Source organism: Aegilops tauschii, chromosome 3 (assembly GCF_002575655.3).
Source record: "Aegilops tauschii subsp. strangulata cultivar AL8/78 chromosome 3, Aet v6.0, whole genome shotgun sequence".
NCBI lineage: Eukaryota > Viridiplantae > Streptophyta > Magnoliopsida > Poales > Poaceae > Aegilops > Aegilops tauschii.
In genome coordinates this window covers 462,387,894-462,393,796 of record NC_053037.3, presented here as the reverse complement: position 1 = coordinate 462,393,796, position 5,903 = coordinate 462,387,894, and the positions used below count along the sequence as shown (strand labels likewise).

Below are 5,903 nucleotides of genomic sequence, written 5' to 3'. Positions count from 1 at the left end.
AGTCTATCTTCCTCCTCTTCCCCCTACCACCATCCTCCTGAATATACAATTACATCCATCACTAGTAAATACATAAGCCAATTGAAAATTTAGATATGCACAGATGACACATTGATCATAGGGCTAATATACTATGATCCTATTTGCATTTTCCATTGTCATGCACACACATTGAACAAAAGAGCTAATATAACTACATATTGAAATTTAGATATGCACACTTGATCATAGGGCTAATATACTATGATCCTATTTGCATTTTTCATTGTCATTCACACACATTGAACAACAGAGCTAATATAACTACATATTGTGAACATATTGTGAACAACAGAGCTAATATAACTTGAAGCAAATAACTTGAGTAGCATTAAAAAAACCCAATCTGTGAGCACTAAAAACAAATCTAATAAGCATCATAGCATTAAAAACCCCAATCTGTTCACAACATCTAGCATTTTTGCAACGAATTTATCCAAATCTAAAAAGCCCAATCACTGCAGCACTTAAAATCATAGTTCATAACATCTAGCTAGCATTTTTGCAACCAATTTATCCAACCAACCTAGTCCAAAAACCCCCACCCCCCCAACCCATACAAAAAAACCCGGCCCATCCGTCAAACCAACTACTCTAACCATCTGAACTACTGTATGAATCACAATCGAACTAACTCTACAAGCTAAGCAAGTGCAAATGGGTGCCCAATGCAAATACCTGCTCCTCCACGGCAGGCGGCGCAACGGGGGCATCGGGATGGACTACGCCTCTCGACGCCGTCACCTTCTGTAGAGATGAGGCAGAGCCCGCCACATCCGCAACGGTTGCGAGTTTCCCCGCACCGCCGTGGACGCCGCCGACATCCGCGGTCACCGCACCCTCACCCTGCAGCTCCACCACATCTCCGGCCGCTGCGCCAGCGTCGCCACGAGCGTCGGCCATCTGACAGATGGAGGCGATGAAGGTGAGGAAGATGATGCGGTGGGGAGAGCGAGACGGTGCGGTGGAGGCAGTGGAGGTGAGCGAGACCACGACGGCAAGCAGAGGAAGACGATGCGGCAGCGAGTGGATTTGGGGGGAAATGGTAGGGGCGATGGAGGTGGTTGCCCTCTTTATATGATGGGACGTTTCGGGCATGTCCATGGACACGTGCTACCCCACGACCGCGGTCTTGCATGCGCCCACGTATACGCGGCCCCACTCGCCAGCTAATGGTCAAAGGCATTGACCCGACGGCAACGTCCGTTATAACCAGTTATGAGGGTTTCGGGCAAGGGAGTGGGGAAAAGTGAGCAGAAGTTAACAGAGTGGGGATGAATGAGTAGAGCTAAGGAACCAGGGGCACAGAAATAAAAATCCCTTTTATTTTACTACCATCATTTGTGTTGAGTTTCATTCATTCATATATATGTATTGACCCCCTTCAAATTAGATGTTTCAGATGCGGGATGAACTCCTAGCACAAGATCGCATGCGAGCAATTCAAGAGGAATTGGCGGGATTCTTTCTTGACCACGTGATCAATAAAGACGGAGAGTACCATGTAGAACCTGAGTTCATATATAATTAGGGGATTATATTGTAAGAGATCTTATATTGTATATATGTAGCCACTAGCGTCGGATAGATATACGAAAACTTGTTGTTCGACCAATCTCTCGGAGAAGGAAAGGTCGATATCACTTCTCTCTGTATGCATATGTTCATGACGATCTTCTGTACTTAATGGTTTCCTTCATTCGCTTACTAGCTAGCGTGTCGAGTCCTCTCTATACTTATAGTACCACTACTAGGGAAAAGTTTATACACAGACGCTTACTAGTAGCGTGGGTTTATACCCCTCGCTACTGCTACTTACTAGTAGCGCGGGTTTTTACCCCACGCTACTACTAAGTTGATAGTAGTAGCGTGGGTTTTTAACCCTCGCTACTACTAAGTGGTCTCTGCCGTGCCCCCCCCCCCCCCCCCCCCCCGACATGCCATAGTAGTAGCGAGGGTTATAAACCTGCGCTACTACTTTGTGAATAGCTGTAGCGCAGGTCAGATGCCCCCACGCTACTAGTATACTCCCACACCACCCACCCCCGATCCACCCCACCAACCGTCCCACTCCACCCACCACTGTTTGTCTCAAAAAAAAAAAAACACCCAACCCTCGATCCAGATCCCCTCCTCTCTTCTCCCGATTCACCCCTCGTCTCCCTCCCATCCCACGCCGCCGCCGCCGCCCACCGTGCTTCTTCTCTCCCCCGCACCATCCTTCGCTCCCCCGCACCCGCCGCTCATCCCCGCCGTCCTTTCTCGCTGCCAGCCCCGCCGCGCTCCTTCACTCCGCCACCCGCTCGGCCCCGCCGCCCCTTCACTCCTACGCATGGACAGGGGAGGCCGCACGCACGCACGCACCAGAGACCGGGCGGCGGAGGCCGCGCCCGACGGGGAGGCCGGACGGCGGAGGTCGCACGCACCTGAGGCCGGACAGCGACGACGGAGGCCGCACGCACCTGAGGCCAGACAGCGACGACGGAGGCTGCACGCACCCGACGGGGAGGCCGAATGGGGACGGCGGGAGGCCGCACCCAGCCGACGGGGAGGCCAGCACAGTGACGGCGGGAGGCCGCACGCATCGGACGGGGAGGCCAGAAGGCGACGGCGCGAGGAGGCAGCACGCACCGGACGGGGAGGCTGGAAGGCGACGGCGCGCGGAGGCCGCACGCACCCGATGGCGACGGCGGAGGTCGATTTGGATTATCCGCTGGTATTCCAATTATCTTCCTTAAAAATTTCGTTTGCAAATTTCTGACTTTTAGGTATGTGCGTGCAAACCAGGAGGTGTTTGCACATCCTGCAATTTGATGCAAATATCTTCCCTTCTAATGTTCCGATGCAATCGATCTACAGTTCCTGGTTATGCGTAGTTCTATTTGTTTTCTAGAATTTGCATTGGAACTTTTGCTCGGTGGGCTGACACCAGCGTAGAAATTCCTGCCCTCTTATGCATCAGATGTTTGTATTGTAGGATTGGATCAAACTGCGAATTCTCATGTTGAGACAATGATGTTGACTGATGCACCTCTTCTATATACTCCTGGACAGGTAGCTTAAGCTATAAATAATATGATTAATCTTCAATTAATGTTTATCTTTATGACCTTAATTTGTCGGAACTCTGTGTTTCATGATGCTAATCAGATAATTGCAAAGTGTTCTTTCAAGGCAACACTTTGTTTGTGTGGTCGAACCTTTTTTTAAGATATTCAGCACAATCAATCACCTGGTAAGAACGTTTGCCTAGCTTGGCACAGTACAGTTTATAACATAATCATGTAAAGTCCCACCAATAATTGTTCTTTAGCTATGTGTTTCATTTCACCGGTCTACATGAACACTCTGTGTTAAAAAAAAAGATTAACCAAGGTGGTGCTTGGTTGAACATATGCCACTGGTTAGGAGGGTATTTAAGCATTTGTGCCGTTATCAGTACCTTTCACATTGCCTCTATTATTTCAACATGTGTATATGCAGGTTAACCAGCTTCATCTACCTGGTATGAAAGAAATGAGGCATGCTAATCGCAAGTTAAAGCATTGTTTGGATCCAAGCTCTCACGATGAGTAAGCTCTGTCAACTCCACAAGACTGCATGCCCTCCATGATCGTTACCCTTTTGCACTCATGCTTGCTATCTGAAAACATCTGCAGGCACAAGAAGTACCCCCTCTTTTGCAGTATTGATAAAAACCAATTTTACTACGGTGTCATCATCATCACTCAAAGAAAAGCACCCGGTCTGATTATTTCCATGTTACTCTGTTAGAGCTCACTGTTGATGGGTTGGTTGGAACTGCGACAGAGCGATCGAGGCCAGTGAATTGGATTCTATAGTCGAGGGGAGCTCTGTAGATTGTAACACATCATTTTTTCCTGCATGAAGGTGAGCTGATTCAACTCTCCAAAAGCAAGATCATTCTGTTTATAAACAATTTGTTAAATTCGTAGATTAAGCCCAGGTCCTACCAATTCATCCAAAAGAACCAACGACCCAGATCCTATGTACCACTATTTCCAAACATGATTGAGTACACTGGTTAATAGATTGGCATTTTTTTGTTACCCTGAACAGTAAGGCATGGCCCTACTATAAATTTTTATTGCGCCAAGAAAACAAAAGGGTTACAAAGAAATAGAAATGCATATATTCTGGATTGATGACTAAACAAGTTTGCACACTAATCCCTGAAAATATGGTAAAGCCTTCGGTTGAGAGTTGAGAATTATTCCTATGTTGCTCTGGAAACGAATGTCATATCTGAATGCTTGCTTAATTTAGGTATATATATGCTCATATACTTACTCGGCAACATGGAAAGTTTTCACATTTGTTCTAGCTGTCTCTATGGGTTAGCGACTTAGCATACATGTTGTAATAAGGTTTCACATTTGCTTCTCTGACAAGGTCTGTTTTTATTCATAGGTAGAAGATAGCGACAGAGTGCTGCAGGATAATGAGATGTTGAAGCGGCAGACTGAATCCATGACACCGAAGTGCAATTGCGGCAGATTATCTCTATCTTTTCTTTTCATTTTTCTTATTATTGAGTGAGAACAGAATGAGGAACTGTGTGATAGTACATACAACAACTAGTAAAAAGAAACTTATGTTTGCAATTGTTAATGACATAGATACTTGCATGTTCTTTGAAGTGGTCATTTGTGAGTAGCAATGCATAATGAGGTTTTTTGGCTGATTTATTTCCTTCGGTTTCCGGTTAACCATGAAATAGGAGCCCAGCAGTGCTCACTATTGTGTTTACTGGGAACTGTATGCATAAAATGGAATTGGTGGATTTTATTTTTTTAATTATAAATTAGTTAGTAGTGGCATGGGAAAAAACTGTGCGCTACTAGTATTTAGGATACTAGTAGCGTTGGTAGTATGGACATGCTACTACTATTTCGTTAGTAGTGGCGCGGGTATGAAATAGCAGTAGCGTGGGTGGCACATGCTACTACTAACTTTGTTAGTAGTAGCGCGGGTTTAACCCACGCTACTACTAACTATTAGCTGTAGCGCGATACTAGTAGCGCGGGTACCCGCGCTGCTAATAGCCATTTTACCCGCGCTGCTAGTAGCCTTTTTTCTAGTAGTGTACGTAGCGTCGACCAAGCACGGAGATAAGAGAGGACACTTCTCTCTATTAATTAGCTAGCTAACACAACATATGGAACACCTAAATTAACCCCCTAAACCCACCCCCTTTCAAAAAAAAAAACCTCAGCTCCTGCCAGTTGCTAACGCGTGGATACCTTTTGATCTCGGTTGGTGCTACCAACCGGGACCAAAGGCCCTTCTGCCTGGGCTCGCCGCAGCGGCCACGTGGAGGCCCATCTGTCCCGGTTGGTATAAGAACTGGGACTAAAGGTATTGGGCTTTAGTACCGATCCTTTAGTCCCGGTTCCCCAACCGGAACAAATGGGTCTTACGAACCGGGACAAATGACCCTTTTTCTACTAGTGCTTAACCATCTTTGATCAATGAGCTAGTCTAGTAGAGGCTCACTAGGGACACGGTATTTGTTTATGTATTCCCACATGTATTTAAGTTTTCAATCAATACAATTCTAGCATGAATAATAAACCTTTACCATGAATAAGGAAATATAAAATAACAAATTTATTATTGCCTCTAGGGCATATTTCCTTCAGTCTCCCACTTGCACTAGAGTCAATAATCTAGATTACATTGTAATGAATCTAACACCCATGGAGTCTTAGTGTTGATCATGTTTTGCTCGCGGAAGAGGCTTAGTGAACGGGTCTGCTACATTAAGATCCGTATGTATTTTGTAAACTTCTATGTCTCCATCCTTGACCTTTTCACGAATGGAGTTGAAGCGTCTCCTGATG

General features: G+C 45.9%; 1 long non-coding RNA gene across 3 annotated transcripts; it reads left to right on the top strand.

Annotated features, from left to right (window-relative positions):
- The first annotated feature begins 2,171 nt into the window (after nucleotides 1-2,171).
- Nucleotides 2,172-4,699, top strand: LOC109736093 (uncharacterized). 3 transcript variants are annotated; one of them, XR_002226312.4, is made up of 5 exons: nucleotides 2,173-2,755; nucleotides 3,017-3,093; nucleotides 3,190-3,611; nucleotides 3,699-3,930; nucleotides 4,471-4,699. It is a non-coding gene; the product is annotated as an uncharacterized lncRNA (long non-coding RNA). The 3 variants fall into 3 exon arrangements; XR_005773345.3 differs by having other exon boundaries at nucleotides 2,175-2,755; nucleotides 3,017-3,274; nucleotides 3,523-3,611; XR_002226311.4 differs by having other exon boundaries at nucleotides 2,172-2,755; nucleotides 3,017-3,611.
- Nucleotides 4,700-5,903: the final 1,204 nt, after the last annotated feature.